Source organism: Ixodes scapularis, unplaced genomic scaffold, assembly GCF_016920785.2.
Source record: "Ixodes scapularis isolate PalLabHiFi unplaced genomic scaffold, ASM1692078v2 ptg000910l_1__unscaffolded, whole genome shotgun sequence".
Classification (NCBI taxonomy): domain Eukaryota; kingdom Metazoa; phylum Arthropoda; class Arachnida; order Ixodida; family Ixodidae; genus Ixodes; species Ixodes scapularis.
The window spans coordinates 808,630-833,187 of NW_024610067.1; the positions used below are offsets into that span (position 1 = coordinate 808,630).

At 40.6% G+C, this 24,558-nt stretch overlaps 1 pseudogene; it reads left to right on the forward strand.

Moving 5' to 3' along the window:
- The first annotated feature begins 3,495 nt into the window (after positions 1-3,495).
- LOC120836765 lies at positions 3,496-4,420 on the forward strand (annotated as a pseudogene).
- Positions 4,421-24,558: the final 20,138 nt, after the last annotated feature.

Genomic DNA, 24,558 nt, shown 5'->3' on the forward strand with positions numbered 1-24,558 from the left:
CGTTACAGCAGGGGAGTTGCAATGCTGAAAAAAAACACATTTTCATTTTCACTGCACACTTGCAGCTCCGACAGCCCATTCCACTATCGTATCGTTTTAACCAAAAAAGAGTTGGCGTACATGCTCGTCCTGGCGCCGTGCTCTCTAATTTTGAAAGCATAATCCTTCCGTTTAGAAATGTAATATGGTTCTTTTAAATAAGCTTCACTGTTAATTCCAGTTTTTTTTAAATATTAAAAACAGAAACTTTAAACACAATTTTTCACGGCGGGCTGAGTTCAGTTAGGTGGTCATTTGAGTACAGCTTTTTCTCCGCCGGTACCATCCCAGAACAAACCTAGCAGCTCTATTTTGTATTTTTTCTAGTTTGTCTATTAATATTTCGCTAATAGGTTAAGAGAACGACCTGGAGGTATGATTCAGTTACGAAGCTTTAGAAGTCCACGCATAGACGATCTAGTTCGTGTATTTTGGAGAAATGTTTTTAATCGCCTGACTTGTAATTCAGCCATTTTCGTACCACCGCAGTTGAAGTGAGAGTCACATACTGCTTTAGAACCCAGCATACGTGCTATTCTTTGTCTTTGTAACCGATGCAAATGTTTCATTTTAGCAAATGGCACGTTCGCGGGAATTGTGCCGTTCAATGCGTGTTTATTGGGCTGGCTGATACATTAGGCGAGGGAACCACCACCACGATGAACAAATAAGCTACTAACATTATTAATTAGGCTTTCATGTACAGATGCGGTGTTAAAATCGAAGTTTAAACGAAATGATCAATTATAACAAATTTTCATGTAGAGCTTCGCATATACCTTCATTTGCACGCAGGCTTCAATTCTGCATTCTGCGACATCGCACACCGTCATCATTGACATGAAGAGCACCAGGATGATTTTCTGTCAGGACATCATGTTCATTTTCGGTCCGTTGCCGGTTTTGTTGTTATGTCTCCATCCCTTTAAAAAGGGATTTCGATACTCACTGGTCCGCCTCAATATCGGGTCAACAGATCTGAACTAGTACATAGACACATATGGACTAGTATTTCAACAAATTACAAGTCACAATATTTATTTTGGCGAGGAATAAAGTTTCAAATATGGTCCGAGAGGTAGAGATGCTCCATACTGGGAACACTAAATAATTCTCGCTATATGTCGAAATGTTAGACAATATCGGGCCACTACAGCTTGCTTCCTACGGTTGTTACAATAACCTTGATACGGTAAAATGAACACTGGTTAAGCCACCATCACCACAATAAATGAGAAAAACTTGCACAAAAAGACTTTCAAAAATTGTTTTCTTGCAGACAGTCTGCTGGACTTGCAAGTTATACAACGTGTGATGTCACTCCACTGGACGGAGCGAGAAAATAAGAAAGTTGCAATTGGCATTAGTTGTTTTTGATGTTTTTTTTTAAACCTATTCTGATTTTAAAGATAGAATCCAGAATACCGTAAAGCATAAAACCTTGGTATTCCGAAAACATATTTAGTTTGGGCAGCTCAACACAACCACCGGAGTTCTAAATGACATCCCTTTTTATCCGAACCGAAAAACAAAGTAGTACAAAAATAGCTGGCGCTTCTCCTCTTCAGTAACACAAGCATCAATGTAGCACGAATATCGCGTATCCCCTTATATGAAACCATTCCTGCCAATATTTTTTTGTGTACATCCGTACACGCAATGGTCCATGAAAGTTAGCGAGGCCAATAGCGTCCCATGTCTCGACGTCACGTGGCCTATACGCTAATTCAATTTCCGTGCTAAATATAGCAGGAAAACTGACATCACATGACCTATGGGTCACGTGACGTCCGAATTAAGATATATATTTATATATATATATATATAGAGAGAGAGAGAGAGACAGACGAAATTAGTGACCCCGCTGAATTTAGCGTAGAAATTCATGTGACATGACCGATAAACGAATTAAGTTTCTCTCTGAAGCTAGCGAGGAAAACTGACACAATGCGTCCTATGCTTTGAGAAACTTGGAGATATAAGAAGCCGATAGCGAGCGGGGACGTCGGAACTCTGAGGACTGAGTCGATTCATTAGACCTACATACACCTGCGCTCTGAAAAAAACTCCGTTGTATTACACCTTTTTTTTTTTTACAACGGGAAGACGTGCCATTGTGTAGAATGCTAAAGGAGCGCCATGACTCTAGGAGTCAGTATTTCTCAAACTTCACCTACTTTTGTTTTTGATTGTTTCACTTATATTTCAATTAAAAATATCTAACATGTGCGGCATTTAGTTTAGGAACAGTTTTCTTGTTTGCAGAATTGTCATGTTATGTGCCACTGGTGCAGACACATATAATAACTCTTTTCTTGGGATCTTTCCGTGGGACACTCCGGAGGCATGAACGAGAAACTGGCACCCAACCCGGGGAGCAAGACGTATCATGACGACGGAGCTCCCGGTCACGTGATGTTTACTTCTTCCGCGAGCATTTCGCGCGATCGCCCGCTCCTTTGGTTTCAACGCAGACGCGGCGTTCAACCGCCGCTGGATTTTCCCACGTTGGAAAGGTAAGCCAATCGTTTCTTGCAATTATAAAGTCAGCAGCAGATCTTTGCATCACGTTTTTGAGGTGGTCTAGATTCAGAATGAGTGAAAGGCTAGTAACGGTCTGAAATACATGGCACCGCTGCGCTTTTGTCGCTTCGCTCTCCTGTGTTGTGTTGTGCAACTTGCGGTGGTAATCTACTCTACTTTCCGCCACGCAATATCGGGAAACCCCCTGTTCAGTTTCGCCAGCTGGATTAAAGGGCTATGGACATAAGTCCTGGTCAAGCACCCACCGACTTGATGAGCTGTTCGGCCGAACCATGCGGAAATGGTCTACGACCGTCTATGGAAAATGCTATGGTGAGCTATTACTGTATATCGCTTTCTAAGTTCAGCCGTAAAAAAATCATAAAACACGCTATAGCCACTACAAATTAATCTATGCCATCAAAACTATACCAGTCCAGCAGACCAGCGGAATGCATCGCCACGAAAACTAAGTTTTCAATTTTTGTAGGAGCCCATCTGCCCGCAAAACGAACGAGACGGCCGATCCTGGATTCAAGCGACGATATCAAGAGATAGCTGCACGTCGACGGCCACCGCATCAATACCCAGTTATCAGCGGATGATTGCTCGGGCCTGCTGGCAGACAGCGCATCGGGACAGCCTATCGTCGGAATCTCTGGGCTATAAAAGCGGCAGTCGCTGAACAACTCTTCGCAGACCAGCGGAATGCATCGCCACGAAAACTAAGTTTTCAATTTTTGTAGGTAAGATTTCATATTCACTCGCTTACTATTTGTAAGTGCGCGGGTGTGCATTTCGCTGGTCTGCATTTTGCTTCTTGTTTGGCGTTTTCACGAAATGGCTGAAAAAGGTGACTGTCTTTCTTGCCTGAAAAAAATTGGACATGATGCTGCATGTATTAAGTGTTCGGAGTGCACAAATTATTACCACATGGGCAAGTGTTCTGGAATGACAAAAAATGTAATGAAGTCAATGAAGCACGTAGAAATTTCCGAATGGCAATGCAACACCTGCAGGTTGCATTCCCAACGACAGCCTGCGACTCCCGAGGTATCTCAAGGGGCGTCAGAGCTGACCCCAAATGAGGAAAAACTTGAAAGGTTACTCAAACAAAATGAATCTATCAGTGCAAAGTTGACCTCCGTCCTTAATAGGATGTCTTGCATTGAGAGGTCTCTCGAGGCGCAGACTGCGAGGTCCGACGCGATGATGCTCAAAATAGAAAATCAGAGTAAAACAATAGCAGGAATCGAGGCAGCCATGAATGATCTGACAGCAAGGTATGAGGAATTGAACGTTCATTTGGATAACCAAGACAAAACAATAAATGAACTACAGCGGAAAATCGGTGAACTAGAGGGAAGGATTTCACAAAGGGATGAAGAGGTTGGTGAACTAAGAAAGGCTATCGACAACGCAGAGCTGTACACTAGACGGCAGAATATTGAAATCCATGGTATATATAGTCCAACGACCGAATGAAGATGTTATGAGCGTAATCAACACAGTGGCAACGAAGCTGGACCTAGCACCAGTGACTTCGAACGACATCGAGGCTGCCCACAGGCTAAAAGCTAAAGAAGGAAGAATCACACCTATATTGGTGAGATTCACCGAGAGGCGTACACGGGACTTGTGGGTGAGAAAAAGAACTACTCTTAGAAATGAGAACATTTTTATAAATGAAAACTTGACTAGAGCTCTGAAAAGTTTGTTGTGGTCCACCAAGGCACGTGTGAAGGAAAAAGGGTACATGTATACTTGGATGAAGAACGGAAAGATATTCGTAAGGCAGAAGGAGGGAGCGGCGGTGATTCAGATTGAGAGCGAACGACACTTTATCAAAATTAGGTAATCATGGAATCGCTTTTTGAGTCGTTCCGTGAGTGGGACGGATATACGAAAAGTTCCAGAGCGGAAAGAAGTAACGCTGACACTAAACTAAGCTTAATTCATGTAATTGTTAGGAGTATTTACAGACATTGGGATCAGTTAATGTTAATTTTATCTACGCGACTATCAAGTTTGGATGCGCTTATTTTGAGTGAGGTCAGTGCTGATGAGGCAGGTTGCGCTACATTTTCCTTGCCAGGCTTTAATTTTTTCTGCTTGTGCCGATAACAAAGGAAAGGAGGCGGAGTTATGATGTACATAAATGACAAATGCTTATCAGAAAAAATAGATGTTTCATTTGTACAAGCAGAAGTGTGTGCTGCTATTGTTCACAAAATGAATTTTTCTTATGTTGTGTGTGCTGTATACAGGCCACCCAGTTCAAATATACCTATATTCTGTGATGAATTGGAACAATTCCTTCAAAAATTTAATAACAACAAATACCTAGTTCTGGCAGGAGACTTCAATATTGATGTTCTGAATGAGAATAAACAGGGAGTACCGCGTTATCTTGATACCCTCGCTTTATTTGGTCTAGAAAATGTCATTCAAAATTATACGAGGGAGGAATATTATGGTAATAAAATTACAAAATCATGTATTGACCACATAGTTATAAGAATTAGTAATTTGAAAACACTGTCTGGAGTCATTAAGCAAAAGGTAGCTGACCATTACATTACTGTACTTTCAATATTGGGCGAAATTACTGCTGAAAATGTAGATTTAGAAAATGGGTACAAAGTTATACTAGATACTAAAAAAATCGATAATTTAATACAATCGTTCGATTGGAATTCTTTATGCGAGTTCGATCATATTGTAGCCTATGACAAACTAGTGGACACGTTTCAAGATATTTATTCTAAAGGTGCTAGAAAAATAAAGTTGAAGAAACGAAAACCTGAGAATGTTTGTATAAACGAGGAAATATTAGAATTGTGTGATCAAAAGGAAAGGCTTTGGAGCAGGTGTAAGCAAAATCCCGAAAACACAGAACTAAGAAATGAATTTCGTGCAGTGCGCAATAAAGTGACAGCAAAAATACGCTTAGAAAAAGGAAAACATTACTTAGATCAATTCACCTCTTCGAGAAGAAATATAAAAAAGACATGGAACCTAGTAAACCAATTAACTGGCAGAAAGTCTAAAAATAGCGCGGATGATACAATTAAAAAAAAACTTTCCTGGATTAGATTCGTATTTAACGTTATCGGAATCATTTAATAAGTGTTTTGTTGACTCCGTAAGAAGCATAAAAAATAACATTTCACTGAATAATCCCAATCCCGTCACTTCACAGGTCAGATGCTCTAGTTCGGCGTACTTACCTCAGACGACGGAGAGCGAACTTTTGAGGATTATAAATGCTATGCCAATAACTAAAACACCAGGATTTGATAATATTAGAGTACGAGATATTCGGTATAATTTTGATAAATTAAAACACGTTTTAATGAAAATAATTAATGACACCTTTCATACCGGAAGAATTCCTAAGGGCTTGAAGATATCTATTATACGTCCACTGCATAAAAAGGGTAAAAAACAGGAATTGGAGAGCTACAGGCCCATTTCTATTCTGCCTGCATTAGCTCATACAATCGAGAAGTGGGTACAACTAACAATGACCAATTTTTGTGATAAATTTAATTTATTTTCTAGTACGCAATATGGTTTTCGACAACAAAAAAGTACTATTACACTTTTAGAAGATTTTTCTGACTGTGTTAATCAAGCACTAGACAATAACAAGATTGCCCTGGCACTTTTTATAGATCTATCGAAGGCTTTTGATACCATTGATCATTCTCTGTTACTTGAAAAGCTTTACAGATTGGGCTTCAGGGGACAGTTTTATAACTTTTTTTCAGAATTACTTTAACGACAGACAACAAATGGTTAAAATTATGAATAATATAAGTAGTACAGTTAAAGTCGAATGTGGTGTACCACAAGGTAGCACTCTGGGACCAATTTTATTTAACGTCTACATAAATGATTTGGGTATTCTACCTCTACGATCTAAGCTATTTCAGTATGCTGACGATACGGTGCTAGTTTTACCTTAGGAAAACTATGATGACGCTGTTTTAGTCTTCCAAAGAGATATAAATGAACTAATAGGTTGGTTTAACTCAAATGCCATTTCCGTTAATTTTGCCAAAACTAAGTTACTGTGTTTTCGAAATTCTCATAAACGTATTGATATGTCATCTAGAATTTTACTTCATTCGACACCGTGTAATAATTGTACTTGTAAACCTTTGCCATATGATAATTGTGTAAAATATCTAGGATTATACGTCGACGAACATTTATCATGGAATCAACATGTGGAATTTGTGACTAAAAGACTACGTGCCGTTTCAGCATATCTGTACAGAATAAGAAGCTTGTGCAGCGTAAAGATAAGACTACTGGTGTACAGGTCGTTAGCTGAATCAATTCTACGATATGGAATCACTTTATATGGTCACTGTTCTCCATACAAGACAAAAGCAATAAACAGAATTTTAAAACATATGGTTAAAAATATCACATACGGAACTACATACGGAACATTAGATATGGAAGATAAAGCTAAGAAGCTCCAAATTTTATTCTTTAAAAATTTTCATAGATACGTTACGTTTATAAATTATTTCTACGATGCAACGTTCAAGGTTCCAGTGGACAAGCCTAGGGACCTAAGGCGCAAAGAAAGGTTTATAATCCCCAGAATTTACACGCGATACGGAAAAAGATGCAGAGCTCACTTTATTCCCACCTTATTTAATGAGCTCACTGAGCCCTTAATGAAAATAAATTCGATAAAAGTACTAAAAAAAGAAATTAAAAAACTGGTGCCTCTCATTACCTCTATAAACACTGCTTTACTCCCATCACTGTATATTTGCCTCTTGATGATTTCGATAGTTGTGTTCATTTTGTTTTGTGCCGAATTGCGGCTTTGTTTTGTATTAATGTTGGTATCAATGGCCACATTGCACTCGTTCGATTCTTTTTTTTATCATGATGTATTAATATGTATTTCGCTGGATTGTCTGGTCCTACGCACAAGCAGAATACTGCTTTTGTAGGCCAGCATTATTTGTATGTATTTGTAAAGGGAATAAAACACATTATTATTATTATTACACAATCTCGACCATTTATATTTCTACAGCTTGGTATAACATAATCTGTGGCACCGAAGTTGTAGATTCGCGACTATTTTATGTGATTTAGCCGGCTATAGAGTGGTGCATGTCCCTCAATCTATAGACCCGCGACCATTCAGTATTTAGCCTACTCAATAGTGTCTTATGCCCTCAAAGCAATGGACTTCTGACAATTCAGTGCGCTTAAGACGGCTATAAAGTGACGTATGCTCCCACATTTATAGGCTCACGACCATTGCACTTTCTTTACCCGACTCAATAGTGTTCTATGCCACCAAATGCTATGAGCTTCCGACCTTTCAATGTGCTTTAGCCGGCTATAGAGCGGCGTATTTCCTTAAATCCATAGTCTCGCGACCATTGAATTTTTTTGATCCGACTCAATTGTGTTTTATTTCACCAAAATATTGAACCTCCGACCTTTCAACGTGCTTTAGCCGGCTATAGAGGGATGGATATCTCGAGCTATGCGGAGGTAAAGTTCGTCTGCTTCTTGCTCACGGAGTAGCGGTGACGTCAGAACGCCGAGCCCTGATTGGCTGATCGCGACCCCCCTCTGTGCGTCGCCTGCTCTTTTTCAACGCCGTCTGCTCGCAACGTCGTCTGCGTCTGTCTTACCTTTCCTGCGACTTTCGGAAGTGCAGGTCTTTACGAGTGAGCTTGACTTCGCCTTTCAGAGAGGGCAGACGAAATAACTCGAGCGGTACGTTGTTTTCGTCTTACAACTAGCAGACGCGCATCAAGGAGAGAAGACAAAGGACTCACTGGCGAGGTGTCCCGACGCACCTAGGTTTGTGGTTAGTGTCCGCAATTTCCCCGCTAAATACTTTTTCCCTCCTTTCGTGTGCGGCGAGACTCCTCACTCTTTAACGGCGTTGGCGGGTTTACGCGGTTGGCGCAGTTAACGTCGTCTGCTTTACGTCTGCTAGTCAAAGCGATGGCTGCTTTACCTTTCCTGCTCTGCCGGTGATTCACCGCTTTTTCTCCGGCCAGAGTGCGGCCTTCGAAAAAGGCGAAAGGAAATACCTTAAAGTATACGTCCTTTCTTTTGACATGAAGGATTTCACTCTATACTCCGCGACAACTTTTCTTGGCAATGCAGTGGAAGGTACGTCCCGCGTCCCCTCTCCCATTTTGAGTATACGCAGGCTCTCCTCCTCTCCCCAGAAATGGGGGAGGAGGAGAGCCTGCGTACACTCAAAATGGGAGAGGTGACGCGGGACATACCTTCCACTGCATTGCCAAGAAAAGTTGTCGCGGAGTATAGTTGCGAATGTCCTGGCGTCGTTTAAGACTTGTAGCTACGGGGTAAAGATGACGCTCTCCGGTAAAGGTGACAATTTAGAGAGTCACTGTGAGTGCCCTCGTGGGGCCGCAAAGTGCAGCCACATGGTGGCTACCGTACCTTACGCGGCTCTAAATGGACTGTCCAAGACGGAGCTTCCACAGCAGTGGCTGCAATGCCCTAAGAGCAGCATGCGCGGCAGGTCGCTCGCTCGGGTAAGAAGTAAACACCATGTTCATCGCTGTGTTAAAACATTTAGTTGCACGAGTTTCGTGAAAGGTACCTCGCGTTTAATGAGTTGTTCAAAAATAATCAGCTAAAGACAGATGACAGCCGATGTAGTGACTGTAAATAAACAAATTGGGGCTGTGCGCTCAGTACTGTGAGCCCACCATAGCCCAGAAGTGCTCCATCGCTGCTGGTTGTCACAACTTTCTTGCTCGACTAAAAGGCTGCTGTCAGTTAGGGTATTGGGGTATGGATGTGTGGCGTAAACCCAAGTGGCAAAAGTTGGAAAACGTGTGCTAATCTGTGGAAGAGAGTTCGAGCACGACGAATCGAGCTACCCGAGCGGCGTCGAACGTATTGTGGAAGTTATGTCGTAGACCCGTTGACACCAAGAAGTAATTATTGTTATAATGCAATTAAATGCAAACGTTCAAGCGAGCTGGACAAAAATGATGAAAATAATTTTTAGAGGAGGGGAACAAAGGGGACAAAGGTCAAACACAAATCTTTTCCGAAGGCCGCGTTCTCACCGGTGAAAAAGCGGTGAATCTCCGACAGACGTAGGAAAGGTTAAGCAGCCATCGCTTTGACTAGCGGACGTAAAGCAGACGACGTTAACTGCGCCAACCGCGCTAACCGGCGACGCCGTTGAAGAGTGAGGAGTCTCGCCGCACACGAAAGGAGGGAAAAAGTATTTGGGAGGGAACTTGCAGACACTAACCACCTTCACTTTCGGTTCTTAACAAATCTCGGCGTCTCGGGACACCTCGCCAGTGAGTCCTTTGACTTCTCTCCTTAATGCGCGTCTGCTAGTTGATAGATAAAAACAATGTACCGCTCGAGTTATTTCGTCTGCCCTCTCTGAAAAGCGAAGTCGAACGCGCTCGTGAAGACCTGCACTTTAGAAAGTCGCAGGAAAGGTGAGACAGACGCAGACGACGTTGCGAGCAGACGACGTTGCAAAGGAGCAGACGACGCTCAGATTTCGATCAGCCAATGAGGGCTCGGCGTTCTGACGTCACCGCTACTTCCTTTCTCATGCGCAGAAGACAAAAATGAGCCCACTTGCGAGGCGTATAAGACAGACGCAGACGACGTTGCGAGCAGACGACGTTGCAAAGGAGCAGACGACGCTCAGATAGGGGGTCGCGATCATCAATCAGGGCTCGGCGTTCCGACGTCACCGCTACCCCCTGCGCAAGAAGGAGACGAACTTGCCCTCCGCATAGTTAGGCTACTTAGTTTGGCACTGATGAAATCCATCTAGGAAAACCTATGTCGAAAATAGGCCCTTAGGTTTGCCACACTTTTGTCCAAGTTGGGAGTTTTTTTGTCTGGCTACCTAAGATAATATCAGCAAAAAAATGTATATATATATATATATATATATATATATACGTTTAATTTATGAGGTTTCTTTATTCGAAATGTTTTTTCGTACATATCCTAGACATGAAAAAAATGCCGCGTCTCCTTTAGCATGGAAGGACCTTACCACTTTATCTTGGCGTGATTTCTTTTCTATTCAAGGTTTATCGTAAAATGGAATGAGTGTCTTGATTGTTTATGTCCTCTGTAGATACCGCATTATTGACAACTTTTTGACATGCGATTGAACTCGAAATGAGCTCGATTAAACCATAGACTGCAAGACACGACGTTGCGTGCGTACCTTGCGCAACTGATAAATGTGTCTTATAATTAAACAATTACATTTCACAGCTTTCTCGCGTTTAACAAAACTATTCTTTCTAGAATAATTTCAGAGCTATAAATTTTATTTCAAAGCGCAGCTCCTAGGCTCCCGTTTCCGGCTTGAGCGGCGCCGGCGCCGCCGCCGCCATCGCCGTAACCACGCGGTGCATTGTTGGTAAATTTTCCCGAAGGAACCCGAGGTCCTCCCGAAGGACCTCAGGTCTTTCGGGAGGACCTCGGGTTTTTTTGGGAGGACCTTGGAGGACCTCGGAGGACCTCGTGTTCCTTCGGGAGGACCAAGGGAGGACCTCGTGTTCCTTCGGGAAAACCTCGGGAGGACCTCGGGTTCCTTGGGGGGGACCTCGGGAGAACCTCGTGTTCCTTCGGGAGGACCTCGGGAGGACCTCGGGTTCCTTCGGGAGGACCTCGGGTACCTTCGGTGACCTCGAGGAGGGGGTCACGTGAACCCTCGAGGTCATGTGACCCCACAACATCACATGACCCCCAAGGTCGCGTGGCTCCCGAGGTCATGTGACCCTCAGTACCATTCCCTCCTCCTCCTCAAGAGCTGCGCTCTGATTCGGCGTTACAGGGAGATGTAAACGGCTTTCATTTTTTATATAAAAAGAAAGGGCCTGTAACAATTCACTGGAAAAATATTTTTTTCTGACATAAAGTGATTATTTCTAATAAAATGTTGCGTTATTTTGGCAAAACGTTGTTTAGTAGGGATAAAAGTATCGACATGTCTGCCTTTCAGTAACGCATGTGAATCATCAAACTAATGAATGTAACAGCAGTCTGGGTTTTCTGTAAAAATGTATCTTTATTATGCTAGATCAGTCACGAACTTATCCTTGCATAATGGTGCTTGATTTTAAATATTTTTTCTGGCATTATAAGGTGCAGATGGCGGTGTATAGATACGAAATTTATATCTTCCTTTCGGCTTGTGCATTTGCATCAAATAATGTATAATTATCTCATTTTTATAATTTTACATACAAATATGACAGGACATGGCGAACGGTCCCGGCAGGAGAGGGGTTCGCATTAAAAAAAAAACCACAACAACTTGTAAAGCAGTATATTTGGGGCGCATAATTCTAATCTCGTAATTGTGCTTTACCAACACCCATATCTTCATTCTTTTGCCAAGTGAACATTTAATTCCGTAGCTGTAGCCCACAATTGCATATAACAACAATTTCTAATTTAATGTGGCAAAACATTAGTATTTATTTTACAGACTCACTCGAAAAAGGATCAATGGGAACTTTCCGTCCGGAGCGAAACGTTTCAGGTCCTGTATAGCTTGTCCCAAAGTAAATTATGAGAAGCTCGAGTTCTTGAGTGTTTGCTCAAAGCAAAAAGGGCGTTCACAAAGGTACTTAAAGTCTGCTACGTTTATTGCCCTCCTCCCAATGCTTGCCATAATAAGCAGCTCGACCGCGTTTTTTTTTTTTTTTTTTTGGTGTGCGAGGTGACGATTCTGATACGAGGCATACCTTTCCTGAAAACCAATAAGCTTTATTAATTTTCTGAATCTGAAACAGAAGCCAAGCAAGATGTTGACAGGCTCAATTTCTGCATGTACAACAATGCAAAGAGAAGCACAGTGACGTGAGTGGGTGTAGCTATATTGGAACACCTTCTGGTGGTGCCGAAAGTTTTTTTTTTTTTTAAGTATTAGCATGTTTTTCATTCGCATTCTTTCCCCTGCGAATATTCTGTTAGGATTCATGTGTTGGCCTCTTCAATAGCGTGCTTTTTGCCTTCCCACATAGCTGTAATCATTTCTTAGCCTCGATTTCGAGGTACAATAGAATTACAATGCTAATTTAATTCGTCCCGGCAATAGCCTTTTAGATGTCTCCGACGAAAATAATCCCTGGAGAAGGTGAACAAGGCGGACCAAGGACAAACAAAAATCTCCAAACACAGCTAAGTTTTTGCGATTGCAGAGCACAGTGAAATTACAAATTCTGACCTTTGTTCCCCTTTTTCCCCTTCTCCAGGGATTATTTTCGTCATTCCTGTCCAGCTCGCTTGCACCTTTGAGCTTTAACTGCCTTATAATCATAGATGTGTGCCTTTGCTGTCACGCAAAGTCAACTTGCAGACATTATATATGCCTCACAAAATCCATTTCAACACCCTAATGTTGTTATCATGCTTTATATCCAGCAATGAAGTTAATTTAGTTCTAACTTAAATTTATTGACTGCATCTACAAATGGTTTCTTGTCTACTTAGAGGTGTAAATGAAACATAAAATTTAAACTTGCAGCTCAGCCAGTTCTATCAAATCAATCTGATACATCGAATATTTGCCGAAACCTGAGTTCAGAGTGTCTTTAAGTTTTGAAATTGAGAAAAGAAGGAAGCACTGCCAATGACGCAAATAATTCTTCAGGACCTCACTCTTTCTCATAATCTAACCAGAGTTTTTGTATTGTAAATTTGGCTGAGAGGCTAAATGTTATACCTTCATCATTCGCTGAGTGTCATTATTTTCTTATTCATGCCTGGCACAATGTTGTGCACCATTCCACCTTGGAAGAGTGTTTAACCCTACATAGCTGGGCTGTGGAAAAACGAGATACGAAAAGTTCCAATGTTTAGTTTGAAGGCGACGCCTTCGAACTAGACATTGCAACTTTCCCTATGTCGCATGTTCGGTATGTAGTATGTTTAAGTTGCGTTGAAACATTGAGATGCTTATCATGTGAAAGAAGTTTCACTGCAGTACTACTTTCACTTCATCAATGCTCTAACTTGCTTTTTTCCTAACAAAATTGTGTTAAAGGCTGGTAGCATAACTCTGTACTAAAAAAGTTTGATTTTTTAGACATTTGTGCCCTGGTTAGCATTGTGTACACATAATAGTAATTCACATTATTTATCTCTAGCGTACTTAGCCTCATTAAAAATAATAAATGTTCCAACATGAAATTGATTAGAAGTAAACATTAACAAAAACTATCTTCAAACTCCGGTCTAAAAACATGCTTTTCATGCATGACCTATAAAAATTACGAGGCGCTGGGGAAAACCAGCCTTCTGCGTGAAGTCCCTATTTCAAACTCTTTGTTCGCGTTTCGCCCATTGAAAAGCAAGCGTGGAGGGCCTCATCACGCACCGTGTACCGCTACGCCGAAGTCTTCTTCCGCAGCATAAAGGCCATATCCTTTCAGCGCAGTCACCATGGCAACGAACGCCGAATGAATGGAAGCACGCACGGACCCACCTGCCGCATGAGGCCAACAACTACTGACGCCATTTTCCGAACGCAGTCTGCTAGCTAAAGTTTAATAGTTTTGTAATGCGCAGGCGGAGACTCTCGCCCGGCGAAGTGGCGTGAACGCAGGCGGGTGGGTGGGCTCATACGCTCCCCAGTGACACACCCGCCGTTCGAAAAGGGTGACCCAAATGGTATTCGGTGCTAGTTGCCATGGTGACGGTTATGGTAGCAGTAGGCTTTTATACTGCGGAAGAACACTGCATTGCAGCGATACGAGCTACGTGCTAAGGCACTTTCCGTATGTTTTTCAATGGGTGGAACCCACACAGAAAAAGTTCGAAATAAGGACTTCACGTAGAAGACTGATTGTTTCCAGCACCTCTTAATTTAACAAGCCTTACACAAATAGCGTGTGTGTGTTTTTTTCTTTTTGTTCTTTTTGTTTTTTTGTTTTCTTGTTTGCTATCTTGCGCTTCGCGTTTCTTATCTGTAACATTGGTCTAAAGTACCAAACTGCTAAGCAAACATTTTGACACATGGCGTTTCTACAGCTTTTTTGTGGCTGGCAACATAATCACCAAAGTGTCATACTTGAGCCAATGTTGCCACGTTTCAGCCAAAGAACAGCAATGAAGCCTACATTGTTTCCTTGTTTGGTAATTTAGGCCAAAGGTTGCCACATGAAAACCATACAACCAGAAGGGAAGCCAAGCCCCAGAAATGCTTTGGCGACTCAGACACAAAAATGCCGGATGGCAGCCAAACTGCCAGAGGTGAAGACTGACTTTGACTCTTTTTCGGCAGATTCGGGCCAATATACTCGAACTCTTGCCAACTTTAGTTAGTTACCTAACTAAATTTTCTCATATTTAGTTATAAGTTGTGGTCACATTCACTGGTGGGCAACAGCTATGAACCTGGCATCTTACATCAAGAATTTGCAACCAATTTTGCGAACAAAAGGAATGAGGAGAACACGTTGGTGTTTATTTCTAAACCATTATATGGGATCACAATTTGCCACTTAATATATTTAAAAAATAAGAACATTGTGTTTACTTCAATAACGACATGAGTGGAAGTGGAACTGCAACATTATTTACTTTTTGAATACTACATCCATCTCGATTTTATATGGAGGCGCAGAAATTTCGTTATCAATTTGTGCCATAATTTTTAAGGAAGGAGCGCTGGGTAAGCCACAGTATGGCAAATAACGTTTCAATAAGGTTCTTTAAACCTTCCCAGTCTTTTACTTAAACATTCACTCTCCTTTTGTGTTTCACCTAGGTTCTACTCTCAGGCATATCCTAAGGTGGCATTGTGCTGTCAGATTATTTGTGATCTTTCAGGAAAACGTGGAAGTTAAGAGGCATCTGGAAATAGTGATATGTTTTTCTTAGGCTTGCGACAAATAACGTTACCATGACTTCCCAGTGCAAATGTATCATCAATACAGCTCAATTCGCCTCTGAAGTGGGGTATATAGCGTTTTAAACATATCAATGTAGAGGTATAGGCAACTTAGTTATTCAAATACTAACTCGCTGCCACATCTCACAAGACATAACAGACAATGCTTCGCTTTTACGCGATGCACACTTTCATGCCCTCCTCGTTCTATGAGGAGCCGCAGTGCTTTCAGCAGTCACGCCATCTGTGAACCATCTCCTCTGCCACGGATACAATTTTTGTTTACCAATATTGAAAATTCCAAACTTTATATATACAGAGACATTAAGGTGTTCAGGAATTAAGCAGAAGTGCTTGTTGCTGAACCTTAAACATTGTGTGCTTTTTGCTTTGTGTATAAAACCTGCAATTGTGTTTTTCTTATATTTTACACTTATATTTATATTTTTGTGCACCAAAGAGGACAGCTGCATGATTGTTTTTGGGCACGTGAAATAAAATAAATAAAAACATAACAGCAATATTACTGATCACCAAGCAACCGAATGGCACATTTCATCACAAGGAAATAAACAATTGCACTCGTCTTTTTAACAGGGCTACTGCTGGCTTGAGGCAGCTTGACTACATCTGTGCTATTGAAGCAAATGAATACTTCCTTATCGTCCACTAAGTTTTCTGTTTTATCAAATACAGTAATTTGCATAGATCCAGGAGATCGAGTTGAACTATTTTGCTTAAACCCTCAAGACAAAAGGCATTACAAAGGAAAGCCTCGTCCCCTCTGTGATGCAAAACAAATAAGAAAATTTGTACCATATGCCTTAGGAGCTCTTTGTAGAAAACTGGACAAATACAGTTGAAATTGTGATTATCTGCTTTGCATCACTGAGGCGAGTAGGTGCTCCTTTTTGTACTGTTTTTCGTAAGGGTAAATAATTTTGTAGTGCAAGAGTGTTACTTCGTCTGAACCCCACTCCGTCTTTGCAGTTTATCCCTTGTGCCCTTCCGGAGGCATGCAAAGGTCTGCCAGACACACCCTTCCTCGTTCTCTTTCCCTGATTATAAACGTGACAGACAGAGCTACGTTGCTGCTGACATTTGGCAAGACAATGAAGAAAACATATTGTTTCAATCATATCATGCATAGCTCAAAATGTTTTTTTTTCAGCTAATGAGGTGGCAATCGTGCAGCAATCGAAACATGAGAAGCTAAGTTTTCCTTTCTTACTTTTTGTCATATGTATAGCTGTAGCCCTCACAAGTTTTAGAGAGAGAGATTATCAGCTATGTAAATCATCGGATGTGAATGCATTCATATACCTTTGTTATATTTCAGATTTTATGAGAGTAATCCATTTATGACCTTTTTTTCATTTGTAGCAGGTTTGAAGTCTAAATATGTATTTTTTTAATTTATCTTTTTTTAGGTTCTTTAGACAGTTAGAGGTCACCATTTCAAATATAATTTAATTTATTGATGCTTTAAACGTATGATGAACTATTTTCACTGGATACTACATCTTGTATGCACTTCGAAAATTTTAAATCCCACAATATCGAAGCTCCGGTTCATGTCTGCTAGGCATATTTGGCGGTAACTCCCAAAATTACGAAAGGGGTGCCTCTATAAATCCTATGATTATAGGATTTATAGAGGCAAGCGTTAAAAACAAGTTTGTGTGATTATTGAAAGTGCGTTGTTTGTGGTTATGTGTTTATTTATACTAATGCTCTTTTGTTGCTTTACCGCGTTGACGCTAAAATCTTAGCTCTAATAAGATAATAATATTATTGTATACAATATAAGTTATATTTTGTTCTAAGGCAGCTTGAGCATATAGGGAGAAGTAAATTAGTTTACTACGTAGCAAATTTAGTACCCCTGGGTGATTCCACATCATTACATGCAATGATGGCCCGGGTCAAAATTCAGATGTTTTTGTTGAAAATATATATGAAAGCCGTGTTCTTGGGAGGAACATTCAGCTATACATGAATGCCGTAACGATTTTTTTCTGACGGCGTTAAGTTTTATGAAATTGGTTTATTTGAAAAAAAACTTGTGAATATGTCTCTAAACGCGTTTTTATGCCCTGTTCGATTTTTTTGTTTGCAAAGAAATATTTTATTGATATTTTTATTTTTTTGTGTATGTGTTTTATATGTTTTGTAAAACTTATTAAAACAATTATGGTGACGTTAAATCTTTGATGAGGAAATGACGACTGTGCAAAGTAGGATTGTGAAATCTCAATTTCCACGCCTCGAGGTTCTCGATTTTATATCTCAACGAAAACAATTGTTACGGCGTTCATATATATCTAAATGTTCCTCCCAAGAACATGGCTTCCATATATATTTAAAAAAAAAATCTAAATTATGACCCGGACCATCATTGCATGAACTGACGTGGAATCACCTCCCTGCCACACGGAAAAGATAATATATCTTCATTCAATGATATGAGATCTAATCAGGTCGTGGTCTTGAGTGATTATACGAGTGTCGCAAGCTGATTTGTCGAGCTCATAATGTCATTCGATCGAAAACATATTAATTTTACCACGGACCTGTGCTAAAATGCAAGAATTCAGTGACTGCACGCGAAATATCGCTTTCATTATCGTAAGTCACACTGGTCTTGCCTTGTCAGCGTTGGCTACGTCTACCTGATTTTTATTGTGATCAGTTTTTTTGTGTCCAATCGCTGCGTGTCTCGCCATTTTGTCAAGTATTTTTGTATAAAATATGCATTCCTACAGTAATAATTGCGTTACTCAATGTTTTCGAGCTAAAACAGTCACATTTTTCTATAGACGTCTTATACGGATACCTTTTGCTATTTCGTACCGATTATTTAGCGGTGCAATATTTTGCCCGTGCAATAAAGTGTTTTCTAGACCCGTTGCTATGTGCAGCTTTCATTTTAGCTGATAAGGCACGCGTACGTGATTAAAAGCGCGTTACGACGGTCGATCCACGCGCGTTGCCTTCGCTTCGACGCGCGTCCCCGATGGCCTTCCTTTGCGTCGTCAGGAGAGGAGCACTCCGGTCTTCTTTTTTAGGAAGTGTTGGCAATAATCGCTATGGACCCCTGTGCTAAGTTAACCAAACATGCAGTGTTAAATGCCAATGGCAAAATAAATCACCCAGTGTCTGCAGAATGAGTTGAATGTCATCACATGTGCAGGAATTGTCTTGTAATATATTTTGCAGAAATCTGCAGATTTACTATTGTCATTTTTATGTCAGACGGTATGTTTTCTTTTCTTTGGTATGTTTTCTTTTCTTTGGTATGTTTTCTTTTCTTTGAGAAAATCCGATGATTTTCTCAAAATCATCGGAATGTCGCAAATAGTAAACTGCTACATTTACGGTCAATCGAGGCGTCTGTTTCGTCAGTTTACTGTAGCAACAGTTCTCATATTAAACCAACTTTGGCTGTTGGTACCAAGTAAGGACAACGTGAGAGCTGTTCTTAAAGCCGGTAAAATTCCTATTTCGTACATGATGCGCGGTGCAGTGATTATAAGACTTACTTACAACTTGCCCGTTTCTGCAAAGTTAAAAAAAGCAAAAAACAAAAAAAAATTCACGCCAGCCGCGCAGCACTTGCAGTGGACTCATTAAGAATTATTGTATCGAAAATTGGTTCTACGGGCAAGTTACCAGGACAACCGTAGCGCCTCCGTAGTGTCATGCTGGATGCATGTAGTCAATGTATTGAATGTGATGAAAGGCAACGGGACTGCTACCGGCATCAACAAGTAGCTCTCAATTTGCACTAATTTACGGGCAATTTTAGCGTGAAACGATTATATGCTTCATTTTCCGATGAACTGAAGCCACATTTCCCCGCTAAATGTTGCGGGAAAATGACATCACGCGGCTTGATGTCAAGTGAGCTCCAAACAAATTCAGATTTCCCGCCAAATACTGAGGAGAAATTGACACCTGACCGGCCGCAAGTTTCCTGGCGAAATTTAGTGAGGAAAAAACATAACAGGACTTGATGTCCCGTGACCTGCAAGCAAATTTAGTATTCCGGCTGAATTTAGCTAAAACACTTACACGTCACCTGCAGCCAATTTCCCCACTAAATTTAGACGGGATAATGACGTCACATGGCTTGACGTCATGTGAGCTACACACACATTACCCATCCTGCAAATTTAGAAAGAAAAAATTGAAAAAACCTTTACAAAGCTTTGTAATCCTGAATTTGAGCAAAGCTCTTGAGGCATTTTGATTTTGCGACATACCGTGTTAAAGAATTTGAGGAAGAAACATTTATATGTATGTACAGTGCCCCTCAAACTTAACGCCGCCACTAGATTGTCGGGTTTATTTATTTGCTGAGCTATTCCTGAACCTAGTGGTCGAACTACTTGGTGAACATTCGCGTCCCCGATAAGAACCCAACCAGGGGAAGGTATTCGAGCAGCTGCAGCGACCAATTTATCTTTGGGTAGCATGCAATAGATTAATATTTGCGTAACCGAGTGTAACCGAGTGGCGGCGTTATGTTTGAGGGGTACTGTACATATATAGCAATCGTACTCCTGCGCATATAATATATGGGGTGGATAGACAGATAGAAAGATGGGGTGTATTTCCGTGCCTGCAAACAGCCAAGTGGCCTGAGCAGCAGTGCACTGTCCTGTACAAAGATACATAAAAGGGATAAAAACGCAAACGGGTGAAAATGTCTGTTTCACCAAAGGAGACATCGTGAGTCTGTTGCAGACGTGTCATGGGGCAAGTGGCCCGCACATCAGAATAAAACGTGTCGCTGCATTTTGATGTCCTCCCTGACGGTACCCAGAACCTTAGCGACATCAGCAGCGTGTGATTTCAGCTCAACTCAAACACAAATTTTAGGTCAAATTTTTAATTTTTTTTTTAAACATACATGTTCTCGGACAAAATCTGTAATAAAAGAAGACGCAAACGGAAAGTTCGTCGGATTTTTTGTTCTCAAGTTATGGACCGTTGAAGCGGCCAAGGTGGGAACTGACGTTTTTCCAGCTTATCGGGGGTGCCATATTTCACTCTATTCCCTTTTCTTACCTTTTACGCTACACCAATATAACTTTTTGGGAACACTCTCGACATACGCTTTTTTATGCTAATTAAGTGTCTAGGTCATAACAATCTTAACGTATATTTTTTTTTATCTGTCAAACCGCCTCTCTCCGATGATATTTGACGAAGTTCAGTAAGCTGACCTCTCTGACCTAATCAACATATTTTTGTGATCTTTACATCAGCGTAAAGGTCCAATCAAGAGGTAACTGAGGTAACTGCTAACGATAAGTAGAAAACCTTAAATAGGCCGAAATTCTGCTGAGCAGAGCGCCTGTGCGAAGTCCCGTTCGAAACGCTCATGGCGCGAGATTTGAGTCATAATAGCAGCCATACAAACAATATATTACAGTTTATGTTGGTAGTTCCGGATAGACTACTATATTACCTAACTCTGAATCAAAATAAAAGAAATAAAAGGTGCTTTTCTTTATAAAATCGACTTCAAACTTGTTAGTTTTCGGAAATATCCGTTTTTCAGATACGTGGAGCGCATTATTCATTTATTGCACAACATTGAATTTATACGCAAAAGAAAGAGCATAATTGGAGCTTTACGGCGATGTAAAGATCCTAAAATATCTTGATTAGGTCAGACAGCACAGCTTGCTGAACTGCGTCAAATATTACGCAGGAGGGCGGTTTTACAAATAAAAAAATACATTAAGAATGTTACAACGCGTAATTAGCATAAAAAAGCATATGTCTAGAGTGTTCCCAAGAGCTTATACATATGGTACCGCAAAAAGTAAAGAAAAGGGATGGAGTGATTGATTGAAAAACGAATTTATTTATCTAGCAAAGAAGTGGGCACCACATGCGCCCTGCTGTTCGGTGAATGGGATGGAGTGAAATATGGCACCGCCGATAAGGTGGAAAAACCACAGTTTTCACCTTGGCCGATTCAACGGTCTATAACTTGAGAACAAAAACTCCGGCGAACTTGGCGTTTTGCGTCGTCTTTTATTATAGGAATTGCCTAATAACATGTTTTTTTTATCAAAAATTTCATTTAAAATAGTGTGCGTGAGTTGAAATGAAATCACCCATATATATATATGCACAGGGTGTTTTACTTATTCTTTCAGATTTGTTGAAAAAAAGCCGTGAAAACCACACTTACGCCGTTTGTGCAGGTGAGTTACACGGCCAAGAGCACATAGTATAGTTAGATAGTCGCAACTATCAGTCGGCTAATTAAGTAGTATGTGTTAATTAACATTTTAATTAGTGCAATTGGACATATTGTTCCAATTAGAAACTCGCTTAGCATCACCGAAAACCACTATAAATTAGCTATTTTAGAAGGTTGTAACGCCGGGGCAGCATCTTACGGCGTTCTGTAAAAACCCTCTATTTGCTCTTTATCTCATTTTTTCGGCGTTCTGGAAAAACGCTCTAGATGTGCTTCGGTAAAAAACCGAAATCTAGAAACGCGTCGAAATGAAGCGTTTTTACAGAACGCCATAAAATGTTGCCCCGGCATTATATCCTTCTAAAAAGAGTTGATTTTGTGGTTTTCGATGATGCTCAGCAAGTTTGTAATTGGAAATATCCGTTCATTTGCGCTAATTAGGAAGTTAATTAACGAAGTTACTTAATTAGCCGACTAATAGTTGCGACTAGTTCCGAATATTATATCTATTTGGCCGTATAACTCACCTCCACAAACCACGTTATGTGTGGCTTTCGCGGCTTTTTTTTTTAAATAGATCTGAAAGAATAAGGAAAGACACCACACACATATATATATATATATATATATATATATATATATATCAGGGTGTCGAACCGGAACCGATCCGAACCGAAAACCGGAACCGAACCGGTATTTTTTCCGGAACTGAACCCGAACCCGAACCGTTATATTGTTATCGCGATGAACCGGAAACGGAACTGAACCGGAAAAAAAATAACGGTTACCGGCTCATGTCAAAACGGTTCGGCCACGCGCTGTTGACAATGAATGTGCTATCAATGCCATTTGTTTTTTAAGTGCCGTCAACAGACATACCTCGCTTACATATTTTTCTTCTCCACTCAGTCTTAGGAATATAAACGCTGCATCCATGAATCTTGACAAACGCTGCATCCGTGAATCTTGACACAGGAACCAGTATTGCGCTGGTCGCGGCTTGCACGGAAGAAAGAGAATTGGAAGGCTGTGCAAAAAAAAAAAAATCGCGTCACGGGATTTCATTTTCCTACAATCTCGTAAATCCTAAATGCTGCTGTGTGCTCATTTCATAACACGTTTCTAGAACGCGCGAGTTCTTGAAGCTTGCTTCCATCGGAATGTGAAAGGAAAAGGCTGTGGAGTTTGAAAGTAATGCATCCGGTTTCGTATAGGCACTTAGAAGCTAACATATTTGTGAGACAGCGAACTCTTCTATTTTAATATTTATCCTATTACGTCCTTCTGGCGTTGCGTTCGGTGAAGTGTTTTTCATATTCCGTATCTTGTTTAATGAAAACTTCTTTAAGGGTCTAATTTGAGTTACCGAAGGCTAGTTCAGATAAAGAAAGCTGTATTTTCTCCCCACTGTTCCTTCAATTGCTTACACGCCGAGGTGGCGGGATAGTTAGCGAGTTCTACTTGTAAGTGGGTTTGTAAGGAGGTCGCGGATTTTACAGCTACTGCGTCGGACCCAATTAGATGAAGTCCGAATGCGTAAACGTCGGTGAGGTAACCTTTGAGTGCACATAAAGAAACCATTCCTGGTAGGAATCCCTGAGCCTTACACTACGATGTATACCGTTTCGTATGTGCTGATTTCAGATGTTTTATTTGTAATTTATTTTGATGTTGCAATTTGTCATTTATAATTTCCGAACCGGTTCGCGAACCGGTTTAGCGCCCCCAACCGGTTCGCGAACCGGTTCGCGGATCAAATTAGTTGAACCGGAACTGAACCGGAACAAAATAAATTTACCTGAACCTGAACCGTAACCGAATCCGTATTTTTTCGGTTCGACACACTGATTGCTACATATATCTATATATATATCTATATATATCTATATATGTATATATATATATATATATATATATATATATATATATATATACCATGGGAACGACCGCCTTTGAGCTGCGCTCTAAAATGACACGGAATAACCGGAAACAAATTTCCGCCGCTAAATTTAGCAGAAAAAATGACGTCACAAGGCTTGATGTCAAATGATCTACAAAAAAATTGATTTCGCGCTAAATTTAGCAATACAATTTTACACTTGACCGGCCGCAGCCCATCATTCTTCATACTCTGGACACAGGCCGACCGGATAGGGAAAGCCAGTGGGTCGATGAGTCAATTAGTAAAGCTGGGATTTCCAGGACACAAATAGAGCTAAATAAGAACAGAATTAGGACAGAAAATGCTGGAACATCGCGAAACTTTTTGGGACACTTTATGCTTCTATGAGTGTGGTTGGAGTATTCAGTGAAGCTGAAATACTTATTCAACTTTTTTATTACCGAAGCACACTTTCCTTTCTTGTGACTTGAAGGAAATGGTCAGGAACCTTTTAACTGTGTGTTTGTAACGTGGCAAAATATTGAAAGAAACAAAATTGAGGTTCAGTTTTTAGCCAAGGTTGAGGATTTTAGTTATCTATGAAGTAAGTTTTTTTTATTTATTACTTTGCCAGTTTTTTTGCGCCCCTCTTCGAGTACTGTCGCCTTATTTGTATTATTTTGAAGTTTATTTTTTGTTTGTTTTAAATTGGTTTTACCAAAATGCATAAGCATATTAAAGCTGACTTCGCACCCGTGAATTTTGTCCCTATTGATTCGGGAGCCCCTATTCGGGTCTTATAAATTTGGAGCCACTGTAATTTCAACTCAATGTAAATAATTTAGGAAAAAATGAAATGTTTGTCTGTAAATATGGTCGTATTAGCGCGTGTGGATGGGGGTTGTAGTCCAATGTCAACACTATTAAAATATTCAGACGTGGCTAAAGGTAACATTTTTATTT